The sequence below is a fragment of the Camellia sinensis genome, chromosome 3 (assembly GCF_055761805.1).
Source record: "Camellia sinensis isolate YWXY chromosome 3, ASM5576180v1, whole genome shotgun sequence".
NCBI classification, from domain to species: Eukaryota; Viridiplantae; Streptophyta; class Magnoliopsida; order Ericales; family Theaceae; genus Camellia; species Camellia sinensis.
In genome coordinates, this window is record NC_138963.1 from 82,454,789 (window position 1) to 82,469,719 (window position 14,931).

The following is a 14,931-nucleotide window of genomic DNA, read 5'->3' on the forward strand; positions in this document are numbered from 1 at the left end:
GTCACTCGAGCGCTCCACTTTGTGTAAGAGTTTGAGGGGTGATCTTCTTTCATTTGTTTGGTGACCTGGTGGGAGATGTTATGTGGGTGTGGTGGCAGTGGGTGTTGTGTTTTCTGCAGGGGGTGGTGATCTGTGGGTGTGGTGTCATCGGTAGTGGGTGTTGAAGCTTGGAGTCTTCCTGGCAGTGGGTGTAGTTGTCTTCAGCAGCGGAGTTGCAGCAGCTTGGAGTTTTCTTGTGTTGCAGTAGGGGTGTTGAAGCATGGAGTTTTCCCGGTGGTGGCTATGGAGTATTCTCGGCCGGTGTGGGCATGGGGAGATGGGAGTTGCAGTAGCCTAGGGGTAGCGTGAGCTAGCAGCTAAGGTGTGGGGCTTTGGGAGTTGTAGCAGCAGGTGGAGTGGGTCTTGGCAGAGGCGTGGTCTGTTGCTTTGATTTGGTGGGTTGACTAGATTAGACTAGATTTTGTTTTGGGTGGTTGGGGCTGCTGGGGTGTTGTTTAGTTTCTGTTTAGTTTGTTTTGGGGGTTTTGGTGGGATAATTATGTGGGGATTCATGTAGTTTAATTTTTCAGTTAAATTCTTCTTAACTTGGTTGTTTAAAAAATCGAGAGGCTTAGGGGTTGGTTGTATGGGTGCGAGTAGCAGTAGTAGGGGTATTTTTATACTTCCGAATCTCTCTCGATGCATGTCATCTTCCTGTACCTTTAATTTCATACTGTTAAATGAAATTTTTCTTTGCTGATCAAAAAAAAAAAAAAAAAAAAAAAAAAAAAAAGGGTCATTAGCTAAATTATCGGATCAGTTAATGGTGGCTTAATAATTATATTTAAGTCAATGTAAGTATTTATTTAAGATACCTTTATTTAAATTATTTTAATATTTGAATATGTATACATTGATTGTCTGTAGAAACAATTAATTATACTTTTTGGTTTCATATATCTTTACCACTACAAGTCGGATTATCATAACAATTGTTTATGCAATTTTGATCATCATAATACTTGCTCATTAAGTACTTAAAAAAAAAAGAAAAACTATTCATACAAACCTACAATCTCTAGAATCATAAATCCAAATTAGTAAATGCTGTGGAATCCAATGCCTCATTGAAGGTGAAATTGGGTGTATCCTGCTATCAATAATGTTAGGTATCATGAAAGAAATATCATAAAATATTTCATAAAAATTTTTTATCTTTTGATTAGTATGCAGTATTTTATTAAATGCGTAATCCAAGAGTGAATAATCTTGATAAAACTTTTTATGATATTTTTTTCATTATGTCTAGTATTACTCATCTTGCTATTTTAATTCCACTGCATGAATTCTATATCATAGCCATCAAAACAACACTTATAGTTCCAAATGAGAATATGACCACCACATCACTCTTAGGCCGTGTTTAATTGGAGGTTTGAGAAGGGAATTAGAATAGCAATTTGTAAGATCCACACCTAGTCCTTGTTTGTATATAACAAAATGGTATATGATTAGCAATCTCATAGGAGTATGAGTCCCTTCAATGGTGGGACTAGCATTCTTATGAGAGGGTTAGAATTGCTAATCCCCACACGTTAATTGGTGGTTAAAAGACCATTTTGTCATCTACTTTACAAAACAAACAAAGTTCTATGATATGTGTTGGAGTTTTTAAGTAATTTTGTAAATTTAATCTCAGCTAACTAATATTATCATACTAATACAAAACAAACACACTTTCTCTAACCTAAAACCACCATTAATAATTTCACTTTTGTTTGTTATTGACATTAATAATTTCATCACTTAATTTTATTGTGTACATAATTTTATTTAACTTAATTGGTTAAATAAATGATTTAATTTAATTTACTAAACAAATGGAGTCTCATAATATTTTTTTGAATAATGCTTGGGACCCCCTTTGGGGGTCACCTCCTCACCCCCTTTGTTACGTGGCGGGGGTGATTGGAGGAGCAGGAAAAAAAAGAAAAAGAAAAAGAAAAGGTAACCAATGAGAGAGAGAGGGGGTCAAAGGGGGTGGGGGGAAAAGGGGGATGAATCATTGTTGTATTTTTTTTTATCAATTTTATGTATGAATAGCATTTTTAATTAAAAAAAAAATCTCAATTTGCTGAGATGATCACATCAGCTTAAAAACGCCTTGACGAGAAAAGAAGAGAAAAGAAGAAGAAAAGGGAAAATCTTTATCTGAACGAGCGATAGATATATGGAGAAAGATAATCGTCCCTCAAATAGCAATAATCCTCCTCTAATAATTCAAATGATTTTGTATGAAGAGTAGAAGGAAACTAAAAACGAATCACAAAACTAGCGAGAAATAACAACATAGAAATCAAGCAAAAGTTGCAGTTTCCAATCCTTGAAACCCCTACATTTTCATTAGTACTCGGTCCTTCACTTGGAGCCGGAGCGTTACTAGCGGCACTCCTCACCAAATCTAGGGTTCCCTTGGCGTTCAAATTGACCGCCTCAAACGCATGCTTCACTGGTATTCCATGATCCACTGCACCACCAACCTGCCACACCTGATTCACAGACGCCGTGTCCTTCGGCAATCTCAGAGTGGCGAAGATCTTCATTACACCGCCGGAGTACTCGGCGCTCTTCTCGGGAACATCGAATGCGATCTTCGATTTCACGATCGAACTGTAAGAGCTAATGTTGTACGTGTTGACCGTCATCGAGCCGCTGGATTGCTTGAAGGCGATGAGAGACTGAGCACCGGCCATGCCAGTGCCGGTGGGGTTGATGGCCCAGGCGATCCAGCCGTTGGATTTGGCGGGAGGGGCGATGAATGCGATGGAGAGTGTGGATTTGGTGGAGTCGTAGGTCCAGTGGAGGTACGCGCTTAGGTAGGGTAAGTCGGTGCAGTTTGTGTAGAGCTTTTTGTTTGTGAAGGTCTGTGACGTGCATTTTAGTGAATGGGAGGGTGAGATTAGGAGAAGAAATATCAGTGAAGTAAGAAGGTTCAGAAGGAGAGGTGCGAATGGAAGAGAAGCCATTATTGTGTTTTGGGTAAATTTAGCAGGGATGTGATTTGACTGAGTTTCTCCAAATATTGTGGGGGAGACTTGTCTTGTTTTATAGAGGAGAGGCAGAACGGAAATGGAATAAATCTTGGTGAACAATATGGACCGTGAACCATATATTTGTATACTATGAAGGAGTGTGTTATGCACAGGTCTATGTGATTTAAAAATAATATTACAAAATATATTATGTGTTAGGGTTATTGAATTAATATTATTCGTATTAATTGTCTTTTATTATTTATTTTTGATGAGATTTTGATAACTAAAAATATAAAAAATAATTCAATTAAATAAACAAATAAATCAAAAATCACTGTAGTGAAACATTAATAAGTATTATTTAATTGACAATTATGTTTTACTATCATAAAAACAAGAATAATGCTATATGTACTAATTAATATACTAACTAGTATATTAATAAATCATCTGGCATAATTTTAGAAGTTCTGGGTATATGTAATTAGTATAATAGGTGGGGTCAATAATAATGACATAACATTAGTTGGTACACTAGTGTGTATATTAATTGGTATATGTAGTACCACTATAAAAATAATATTCTACTGCCAACTCACAAATAAAACAAAATAAAAGACTCAATTATTCAAGTTTCTTATTAAAAAATAAATATTACATAAAAACATATAAACACTACAACAAAAAGCACAAATGGCGGCTAAAAAAAGAATATAGTAGACACTCAATGACCAAGTTAAATTACTTTGAAATTCTCAAATAGGAAAGAATTGTTTAGTTTGGTGGAAAAGTCATTACGAGAATGATACAAATAAATAATTTTCTTGCACATTTTTTTTTGTTGCAATTTTGATACATAATATTCAACATTAATGCAGTAAAAAGAAATTCAAAAACTTTCTAACCGTCAAGTTTGGTATTATATTTATGATGTCACCTGCAAAAAAATAAAATAAAATAAAATTTAGACAAAAAATGCAAAATAGTTTTGTATGTGTTTAGACAACAATATAAAATTATATACAGAGAGAAAGAGAGAGGGGGAAAGAGAACGAGTAACATAATAGTTTTGTATGTGTTTATAATCAATTGAAATATAATTGTTTATATAGGAGGAGAGAGATGTGTAATTGGATAGATAAATATAGATTATCTTTATTATATATTCAAATTCAAATTATCTTTAATTTGAATTTTGTTCATAGATATAGATTATCTATATACAGATTTTCAATTCAAATATTTTTAAATTTTGTGATAGTGTTTTTTTTTCCTTGTTGATAAGTTTGTATTTGGATAACTATTATTTAAAAGCATATATTATTAAAAAATAATTTTTAATTTAAATGAAAGTTATGGGAGATGAGTGAGTTTGAAACTTAAGTGCTACATTTTTTTTCAAATTTTTAGAAAATTAAGAATAGAGATTTGGATGTCTAAGAGCACACTTACTATATTTACTTATATATATAGTACCCCCCTCCAAAATAATAACCCATTTTGGGAAATTTAACTTTTTTTGATAGTACAATTATTGCATTTTAAAAATATTAATTTTTCAAAATTACCCTTTGATAGTATAATTTTTTTGAAAATATCAATTGTCATAATTGTATTTTTTGTGTTGTTAATGAATTTAAAAGAATGACAAAATAAGAAATTCATATTATTTTGGTCCATGATTTTTGAAAAGGGACTAATATTTTGGAATAATAAAAAATGAAATAAGAGATTAATATTTTGGAACGGAGGGAGTATAGATCTTCAAGCAAAAAAAAAAAAAAAAAAAAAATATTGAAAGTGATGTGGTGTAAAAGAATGGAGAAATATAGTATTGTTGGAAAATAAAAATGTAATGAGTAGGAAAAAAATTCAATATTGACTAATTTAACAACTTTAGAAAAAATAATAAAAATAGTGTGATATTCTCTTGTATGATATAACCTCTTTAGGGATAAGCAAGTTGCATATGGTAATTAAAAAAAAATTATTAGATCTACATAAGGTAGATAGGTTTTTTCATCAGAGAGATAATTTGGGAAGGAAGAGAAATAGTAGGAAGAAAGATTTTAATTTTTTGAAAATTGGTAAGAGAGATTATGATGGGGGAGCTTATGGAATATTTTATTATCTTTCCATTTGAAATCCATAAATTAAGGAATAATTATTATTTCTAAAATAATAATAATAATTATTTCTAAAATAATAATAATTATTTTTGTTATCTTTCCATTTGAAATCCATCAATTAAGGAATAATTATTATTTTCAAAATAATTAATAATTAATTAAATATATTACTCAATAATTTGTATATTTTGTAAATTAAAAATTTAATAATTTTAGAATGAGGATTTGGAGCTCTTAGAAGGCTTTTCACTAAAAACTCTTATATATATATATATATATACACACTAGCATATCACTCGTGCCATACACGAGATAAAATAATATATTATTTGATAAAAATATGATAATTATATTTAATTTTTTTATATTTTGTAAAATAAAAGTTAAATAGAAGCTAGTCAATTGAGATTTTTTTAATTATTTAAAATTAAGAAAATTAAAAAAATTAGTATGAGATATTGATCATAAGGCTTCTTACTAAAAATTTCATTTTGTTTATATAAATGGAAGTATAAGATTCACTTTATGTAAATGAAACAATTTATTTTTTCCTTCTTTTTTCTATGTGGGATTACAAAATAAAAGTTAAACGAAATCTAGCTAATGAAGATTTTCTTAATTGTTTAAAAGTTAACAATTGTTTGAGCGAGAAGTTTATTTCGAATCAAGCAATCTTAACCGTTTAATATTTAATTAGGTCAATCTTTAATTTATTTCGAAACAAACAAATTTAACCAATATATTTTGGTAAAACCGCTAAAATCACAGTTAAATTAGTGAATCAGTCAAACCGAAAACGGTTCGCCCTATCAGCTAGGTCAAAGGACCAACCAACTTATACAAAAATTAATTAATTAAAATTTTTAAATTTTATTTTAATTTTAAAATTTAAACTGTCTTGAACTGAAATATACACAAAAATTTTAATTTTATTTTTTGGTCTAGGTCATGCTAATGCGGTGCTCCAACTTTATTTTTATTGGATGAAATAGTGAGATTTATCATCTTTTGTCTTCTTTTAAGAGACAATTAGATACTTATTCTTCAATGAATAAAGTGAAATAATGTTTTAAGACTACCAAATAACTTATTGTTTTGATTACAAAAATTTATCACATAGAATGACACGTGTGAATAAGATTTAACCAATGCATTTTGTTTTTTTAATAACTAGATATCTAGATCAGCTTATACGTATCACAATTAATCCCGAAGTTTTGAAGTTAACAACCAAGTAAAGTTATAGTGGCTTTTTGAGGTGGTTTCGAGACCTTAAATTTTATCAGGGCCGGCCTTGGGGCATAGGCTACAAGGCCATGGCCTAAGAACCCTCAAAATAGACTAAAAAAAAGGCCCCTACCTATTATAATTTAGTGTAACATACTGGGTATGTTTTAAGTCTAAAAAAAATTAAAAAAGGCCCATACGAACTTAAAATAAATTGACCCATTAAAAAATTAAAAGGCCATTCAAAAAAATTAACATTGTTATCCATTGAAAATAGACCCAAAAATCTCTTATTATAGTTTAGTCTAATATATTAAGTATATTTTAAATCCAAAAAAAATTAAGGAAGGCCCAAATTAACTTAAAATAAATTGATCCATTAAAAAATTGAAAGGCCCATTTAAAATAATTAGCACTGTTATTCAGTGAAAATGATTTTGCAAAAAAATTAGATTATGCAAGTATGATTGATTTATTTGCTTCCAAAAATACAAGAAGAGTGAGGATCAAGCGATACTTATTAGTTATTGTAATGTAATGCTAAGTATTTTTTGTGATTTTAACACAAATCTTTTGTCCTTTTGTTGGCTTTTTGGCTTTCGAAGGTTATTACAGTAATTTTGAGCGTGCTAGCCAGGATCAATCAGTCCTTACAGAAATTTAATTGCCAACCAATTATCAGACGATTGTGTTTTAGTTCTTTCAGCCTCAATGAAGAGGACTTTTACTGGTGGCTTTGCTTAGGAGGAATAAACTGACAATGATTAAATGAAGAACAATTGAAGTATTTCATTAAGTAAAACGAAAGACTTATAATGATCCAATTCAGTCTCGTAGAGATTTAAAACAACAATCTACTTGAAACTACTCCTATGAACGAAATGTAGTACAAGAATCTGAAGTACAGAAATATGAAGGACAAGAAATGCAAGAACTGGAAATAAAGTAAAGTAGATATAAACTGGTTTTCTGGATCTGAGTCTGGGGCGCTTTCCGGGGCCTTCTTTGCTATTTATATTTCTTAATGGCAACTGTCGAACTGCATTTCTAACCGTCGAATCATGCTTCCATGATTACTGATCATGTTGCCTTATAGTTAGCTCTATTATGCCATCTCTACAGTTAGGTTTCCCTCTCGATTTTGAATTTAAATATGAATAACCGTTGAAGCCACGTCAACTTGCATTTCTTTGCTGATTCAGTGCTACACAGATCTGCACAAACCAATACTAACTGCAACGTGTGTGATTATGATTGAAGACTTGAATAGTCTTCCTGTATTGTCCTTATTTTGCCATGCGTCGAACTGTGATTGGCCCGTACAAAATATATAGCCAACATTACTCCCCGTACTAATATAACCAATACTTGGTGATATTAGTGGATCAAGGCATTTCCCACGTCTTAGAACGTGCATGGGTTTTGCATTTTTAGAAACATAATCGTCATTCATTAATGAACATTTGCATTAACTCCTTGAACATGCTCACTATCTCAGCATTCGAAAAGACCAATTCAGTTCTCATGGCTAAACAGGCTTTTTCTTATCTCAATCAAGCATATGAAGAGTTGTTTGATAATACCGTTCGTCCTCGAAAGAACCTTCATGCATTGATTAGCCACCTTTACCCACCTTCCTATATTTAAGTCATGGAAGCTTTTGCAAATTATCAACCTCTGGATTACGCAACATATTATCCACAATCCTTTGATTCAGAAATTTGCAAATATGGACATTGGAAGCTTTTCTTCTAACCCAAAGCCTTCTGGGTGGGATAAAGCTGTAACTTCTTCCTCTTCTGGGGCTTCTGATTGGGGAAGCTGGCCGGAATTAAGAAAGCGAGTTAACCATCATTTTGTCGAGTTCATTGATCCTCTAGAATTCCCTTATGATGCTCGAAGTTCGGTGGTTTATCCCTACGTGCCCATCGACCACCGACGTTGTTTGGAAGACAACCTACCCGTAGCGTGGTACACATCTTCCACGCTTACGAAAATAGTACATGCCACTCCTCGCCCGGAAGAGGCACAAGGGTATAACCCTTCATCTTAGCTCAAAAGGCTAAACTTTGCTCTTCTGGATGGCTTGACATCGTCAATAGCCCCTGATTTCCCCCTACTTTCGAGATGGAAACTCCTGCACCTCCTCTTCCACAAGACCCTCACTGGGCGGAGGAATTGAGGCATACTCTCTCTGAGGACTAGTTCCTCCCTTCCTATCACCCTCCATCTCTTCCTACTAAAGATCAACGGAAGCAAGCCCAACTTCTGCTTGCGACCTTTTCCTATTTACCCTTCAATGTTCTTGAGGATGATGTTCCTCTCAAGAACTTTCGATGGGCTTATGATATTATGACCCGGGGTCATATTCTCAACCCCATCGCTCAAGTAGAATTTCAAATATTCTTGGACCAACTCCCATTACTCCTTCATTGGCATCACAATTCTGTCGCCACTACTCAATCCTTGGATCAAATTTCAGCCAATCGAGTTCATACTTGGTATGAAGCAGAGAACCTTATTGATGAATACGATGATTTCAAGAATAAAGATTCTGCATACTGGGATGACCTGGATATGGACGAGACTGAACAAGGGCTGAAAGAGACAGAGTTCGAAATAAAAGATGAAAAACTTTTTTACCAAGTACGAGCATATCAACTTCAGCAGCCTAGCCTGGAGGAGATTGAAGACAGAATAAAGAAAGAACAAAAGCTTATTGACCATAGCTGGAACAATTTCCATGATCTTGTTATTTATTCTATTCCTTACTTTTATGAACTTGAATATGTGCCTAGGCAAGGCTTCTGATGTAATCATACTTATCTTAATAAAGCGGAGAATTTTTTTTTTATTATTTGGTATGGTCTGATTTTACCCCATTTGACAAAGTCAAACAAGCTTAGGGCTTCAAAACCACAAATTTCATCATTCGAATCTCAATTCGATCATACCTGATGAAATATTGAAAATCCAATTTGAATTTTCCAACTTATGGAGTGTAATTAACAACTTTCGCTAGTCTCTTTTTAGAATCAGAGCTTCGAATTTATCAATTCTACCCTTCGAACCTCGATTTGATCATATCCAGTTCTCCAACATATGGTTAATACAATCAAGTGATTTCAAATCAACTAATTTTGTTTCAACCAAACAGTCTACATTTTTCAAAATATGGAAACCTCTTTTAAGAACCGCACTGTTCTATTCTAGAAAAAGTGTTTTATTCTGTGTGTCATCAAACCAACTATTGGTTCTGGCACTTAGAACAACAATTTCTAACTCTAAAGCATTTCAAATTTTGCTTCGGAGAATTTTATTGTCACTGACAAATCCTAAAACAGGCTCTTAATCCTTTTGAAGTGGATGAATACTTGAATATTCTTCCATCCTTAAGCATAAAATGTGCTTTGAAGTCGGCTCCTTGCCTTCGAAGCTATTTGTCATCGAATCTCGGTGCCAAAATTTGGCTTCGAAGCCAAATATTTTATTTTGAAGCTGATATCAGTATTTGAGATATATTTCCCTCCAAAACTATCAACATTGAGGGAAACCTTTAGCATCCGTATTTTTAGTACTTTTTGTGAATTTCGTCCGTGTCAAACGACCGGATATATTTTCAGGCAAAAAAGTTTTAAAACCCTTTTATTTTGTGCTCAGAATTCACCTATTTGTCTATCGTACAAACCCTTTATCTCTACCGACCTTCCACTTCTCTCTACTCTCTTTCCCAACTTCGTCCTCTGAGAAAGCTTTCTATCAATGGCTTCTTCTTCCTTGAAAATACCATTCATAGAGCGTGCGAGCCCGTCTGTAACCTTGAAAAGGATTATTGACACAGAATGTGAGAAGTACAAGGCTGGTGAGAAAAGCGCCATTGACGGACACATCTTTATTCCTCGCCATCATGAGTAGCAAGATTATGTGCTTGGGCCCATCTTCAGGGAGATTCCTATTGAGCTTCCAGCCTTATATCCACGTCTAGAAGACCATTGCCTCCTTTATGAAGGTGGCCTTGACTGGGGAAGCTGGAGGATGAACTGCCCCCATTGCTGCTGGCCCACGGTGAGACCAGAGTTGCAAGAATGGTATGATCGAGTTGTCCTTGAGAGGACTCTGGACCTTCAAGAGCTCTGTCTTTTCGACGCCCTCCAATTATCCAAGTTCACTATTCTAGAGGACCCTTTCTTAATACCTGCTGCCCTTTGCTTTTGGAATTCTGCTTTTAATTTCTTTCAATTCAGATGTGGGATGATGGCCCCTACTGTTCTTGATATCTGTTATTTGTTAGGATTATCCCCTACTGGAACCCCCATTGGTCCAGATTATCCTGACCTACAAACCCTTTTTTCCCTCTCCTCTCTTAACTCATCCTATAGTGACTTTGTCAAGGCTGAGAATAGAAGAGAGAGTCCTGTGACTGACAGGGAATTCTTTTCTTTCATATTATATTGGCTTTGTAAATTCCTTTTCTGCACCTATTCTCAGAGGATCATGTCTGAATTCGCTTCTCTTGCCAAAGCCCTTGTCTTACAAAAAAAGGTGGCCTTAGCTCCGTATGTTCTAGGTCATGTATATAGAACTTGTTCTTTTTTTTTGTGAGAAACCCTTGGATGCCAACTAAGGGGGTCCATTTTGGATACTTCAGCTTTGGCTTTTTGCATATTTTACTGAGCTACAATCTAAATGCCTTAAATTTTTTAAGCCAAACCCTGCTACTCATGGCATGAGGCTATCCAACGCTTCACTCTATCCTTTTACCTTTGCTTTTTACTTCTCTTTCTTCCACCAACTCCCAGCTTCCCTTATTTCTCACAGCTTTCGTTTCTTCGAACTTACCAACATTGGCCCATCCTGGTTAAGGACCTTTCTGAGTGATAGGCCCTGCTCTTCACCCTAACACAAGAATATATAGGCCTCTATTCTGATCCCTAGAGAGTTATTTCTTGGGACTCTGAACCCCAGAGCCTACAAATGCATTGCTGAGCCCTATTGCCCCGCCCAATTTGCTAGGCAGTTTGGTTTCTCATAAGGGGTCCCAATACCTCTCTGCAGTCAGACCAATTTAAGCCTTACCAGTAGGGTCTTGAAGGTTCGAAGATCCAGATTAGAAGAAGCAATTTTTAAATTTATCCAGGACTTTATTGATTTTGAGTATTTCCCCTTTATCCCTCAAAGTAACATATTGAAGAGATGTCGGAACTGGTGGATGGCCAACATGGAAGTACGCTTAGCCATTCCTTCTCAAGACCTGCTAATGGTATTGGATGTGCCCCCAAGCCAAGCCCAAAGGAGCTGGAGTTGTCACCTCTTCCACTGCTCCTACCACTTCAGTTCCTATGCCTGCCACCACACAGTCTATTCCTACTGCCTCAACTCCTCCTAGAGTTACTCAAGCTGCCTCGAAGAAGGGTATGTATCCTTGTTTCTTTTCTCTTCTTCTCCTTTATAATGCTCTTACCCCTACTTATATTTTTTTCTTTGGTGCAGGTGGTGCGGGTGCCTCACAGGGAGATTCTCCTTAAAAGGCCCAAGCTTTAAACCTTCTTAGGAGCAAACATCAACAACAAAAGAAAAGAAAGCTTTTACTTGATCCTGAAGAGGAGGCACATGTGGTTCATGCAGCAGAAGAAGAAGAAGCAGAAAGAGAAGAGGTAGAACAAGAACAAGAGACACATTTAAAAAGAAGGAAGAAAATGACTGTATCTCGTGCTGATTTCACTGGGGATCCCATCCACGAAGCATCTACTAAGGCAGTGCAAGCAGAGCACTCCAAAGAACTTATTGTGTTTCAAAGGGCTGAGAACAGGAGACAACAACAAATGCTCAGGGATGAAGCTGCTACCGCTGATGCACTCTAAAAAGAAGTCGCAAGAAGACAACAAGCTGCTGGACACTACACTCTTCGCAGCTCTCCAATTATAGCCACTACCTTTGAAACCAGTAAGTTCCCTCGCACTTCTTTTGCAGCAACAATTACTTTGCCTATTCTTCCAATAAGGATTCCCTCAGTTTCAGTTGAAGTTGAATAGCCTTAAAACGTGAAACCCATTCAAATAATACTCCAAATTTCTGGCCCTATATTTTCCATACCCTTCATGAAGCCAAGTATTCCTGCATCTCTTTCTTTTGGCTTAACTCCATACCTCCCTCATTTGTCCTTTGATTTTACTCAATTTGATTCTCTTTCAAGCCTTGCTTCTCCTCCCCTCCTAAGGAAATTCCACCTGTCACTTCATCTTTGATGGTAGCTGATTCCTGTAGAGAAGGTACTGGTAGCTCTCTAATCCATCATCCATTATCTTTACCTAGCTTCAGTCCTTCTTCTCTTGACCAACTGGTAGCTAAAACTATAGAGATTGCTAAGGATACTCTACCCTTTTCTCCTATTCCTATGCAGTCATTTCTTCCTTCTACCAGGGCTCTTTCTACACCTTCCATGTCAATGGATGAGGTGGATATCTTTGAGGCTAGATTAGCTAGTCTTTTTGACATACATTCCACCTCTCCAATGATTAGCAATGAGATCGAGCCATTAGTTCTAGCTGATTCTCTACTAGAAATTTTTGAGAGCTCTTCCTCCAATGGTAAGACTTCCTTGCCTTCGATAGACTTGGATAGCTGTCTGGAGCTGCTGACAACCTTTTTGAGGATTCCTTTTAAAGCCTTACAAAGACCTACAATAAAAAAATGGCTTCTTGCAGTGCTGCAAGATTATTGAACAATCCGGCATGACTGTTTCAAGTCATTTATCTCAGGCAGCAGCCACTATAGATTTTTACATCAACATCTGTCATGTTGCTAAGGCTGCAGAGGAGAAGTTGCTGAGAGATCAGAGTTTTGTTTCTAAAGTTCATGCTGAAGTGTCAGAACTGAAAGAACAACATTCCTCTGTCTCCCAATTTCAAGCTCAACTGTTGGAAAAGAAGGCTCAACTTGAGGAAGAATTATCAGCAGTTAACTAAGCTTTGGATCGGACTACTACCAAGATGCAAATCACTAATTAAGAGCTAGCTGATCGAAAGCAAGAGATGACTACAACCATTCAATTGTTTCCATTCCTCAAGAATAGAGCATCTATTGTAAAAGAACAATTTAAACACTGTACTGACTTTTGGGCCAATCTATGGCTACATGTATTTGACTCTTTATAAAATAAATTCTTATTTATCATTGAAGTGTTCTCATGTTCTTTTATTTAGCACTTATTCTATTCCTTGTGTTTTCCACACGATTAGATAACAAGACTTCAAATATCTGCCATTAATATTTTTGGGATGTACATATCTATTCAAATTTCTCAAATGGTATGCTCCAAAAGACAAGACTCTATGAACTTGATATGGTCCTTCCCAGTTAGGTGACCATTTGCCAAACTTATGGCTTTTAATTCCTATTGGGAGTATTATCTTCCATACCAAATCACCTTCATCAAAGCCAATGTGCTTGACTTTCTTATTATAGTTTTTGGCTGCTTTCTTCTTTTGGAAGAGAATGCTATTTAATGCCAGGATTCTAGCTTCATCTATACTTTTTAATTCCAAGCACATACTGTGATGGTATTGCTCAAGGTCTAACTGATCCTGGCATCTTACCCTCAAGGACTTAACATTGATTTTCACAGGTAACACTGCATCATGCCCATATACTAAGGCATAAGGAGTGATTCCAGTGCTTGATCTTGGTGAAGTCCTATAAGCCCACAATACATCCAACAATAAGTTATGCCAATCCCTAGGATTATTTTTCACAACTTTTTGAATTCCTTTTTTCAAAGACTTATTGGATGATTCGGCTTGACCATTGGCTAGTGCATAATAGGGGGTAGAATTCACAAGACTAATTCCAAACTTTGCCGCAAAAGACTTCACCATTTTCCCATGAAATATAGTCCCATTATCAACAGTTATAGTCGGTGGGATACCAAATCTGTGGATCAAATCTTTAATGAACCCAATGACTTCAGGCTGGTCCACAGCTTTATATGGCTTAGCCTCGACCCACTTAGTGAAGTAATCTATGGCCACTAAGATGAAACAATGATTCTTCGAAAAGGTGAGTGTATTTTCCCTTGCCCAACCTCTAAATGGCCAAGGCTTCACAACCGCATGTAGATCAGTTATGGGTACATGCCTTATTGTGCCATGCCTTTGGCATGCTTAGCAACCTCTAGCATATTCTATACAGTCCTTAAGGATAGTTGGCCAATAGTAGGAATATCTTCGAAGTAGCCATCTCATCTTCATACCAGGTTGATGAGCACCACAAATGCCTTCATGAACCTCAGCCATGGCTGTCAGTGATTTCCTTGGACCTAGACATTCCAATAATAAACCATCTGCTCCCCTTTTGTAGAAAGCATTACCATATATTATGTACTAGCCTATCACCCGTGCTATGCACGGGACAATTATAGATATTTATATTTGTTTTAATTTTTTTAACATATAAATTATGTTTTTTAAGATTTTTTTATAAAAATAATTTAATAATCTTATCACTAACCATAGTGTACAGAAGAAATTAAAAAGGCTACTGCAGTAACTATGCACAGGCTGTAT

The 14,931-nt window shown here is 35.3% G+C and overlaps 1 pseudogene; it reads right to left on the bottom strand.

Annotated features, from left to right (window-relative positions):
- Nucleotides 1–2,291: 2,291 nt before the first annotated feature.
- LOC114311970 (cytochrome b561 and DOMON domain-containing protein At3g25290 pseudogene) lies at nucleotides 2,292–3,005 on the bottom strand (annotated as a pseudogene).
- Between the last annotated feature and the right edge of the window lie 11,926 nt (nucleotides 3,006–14,931).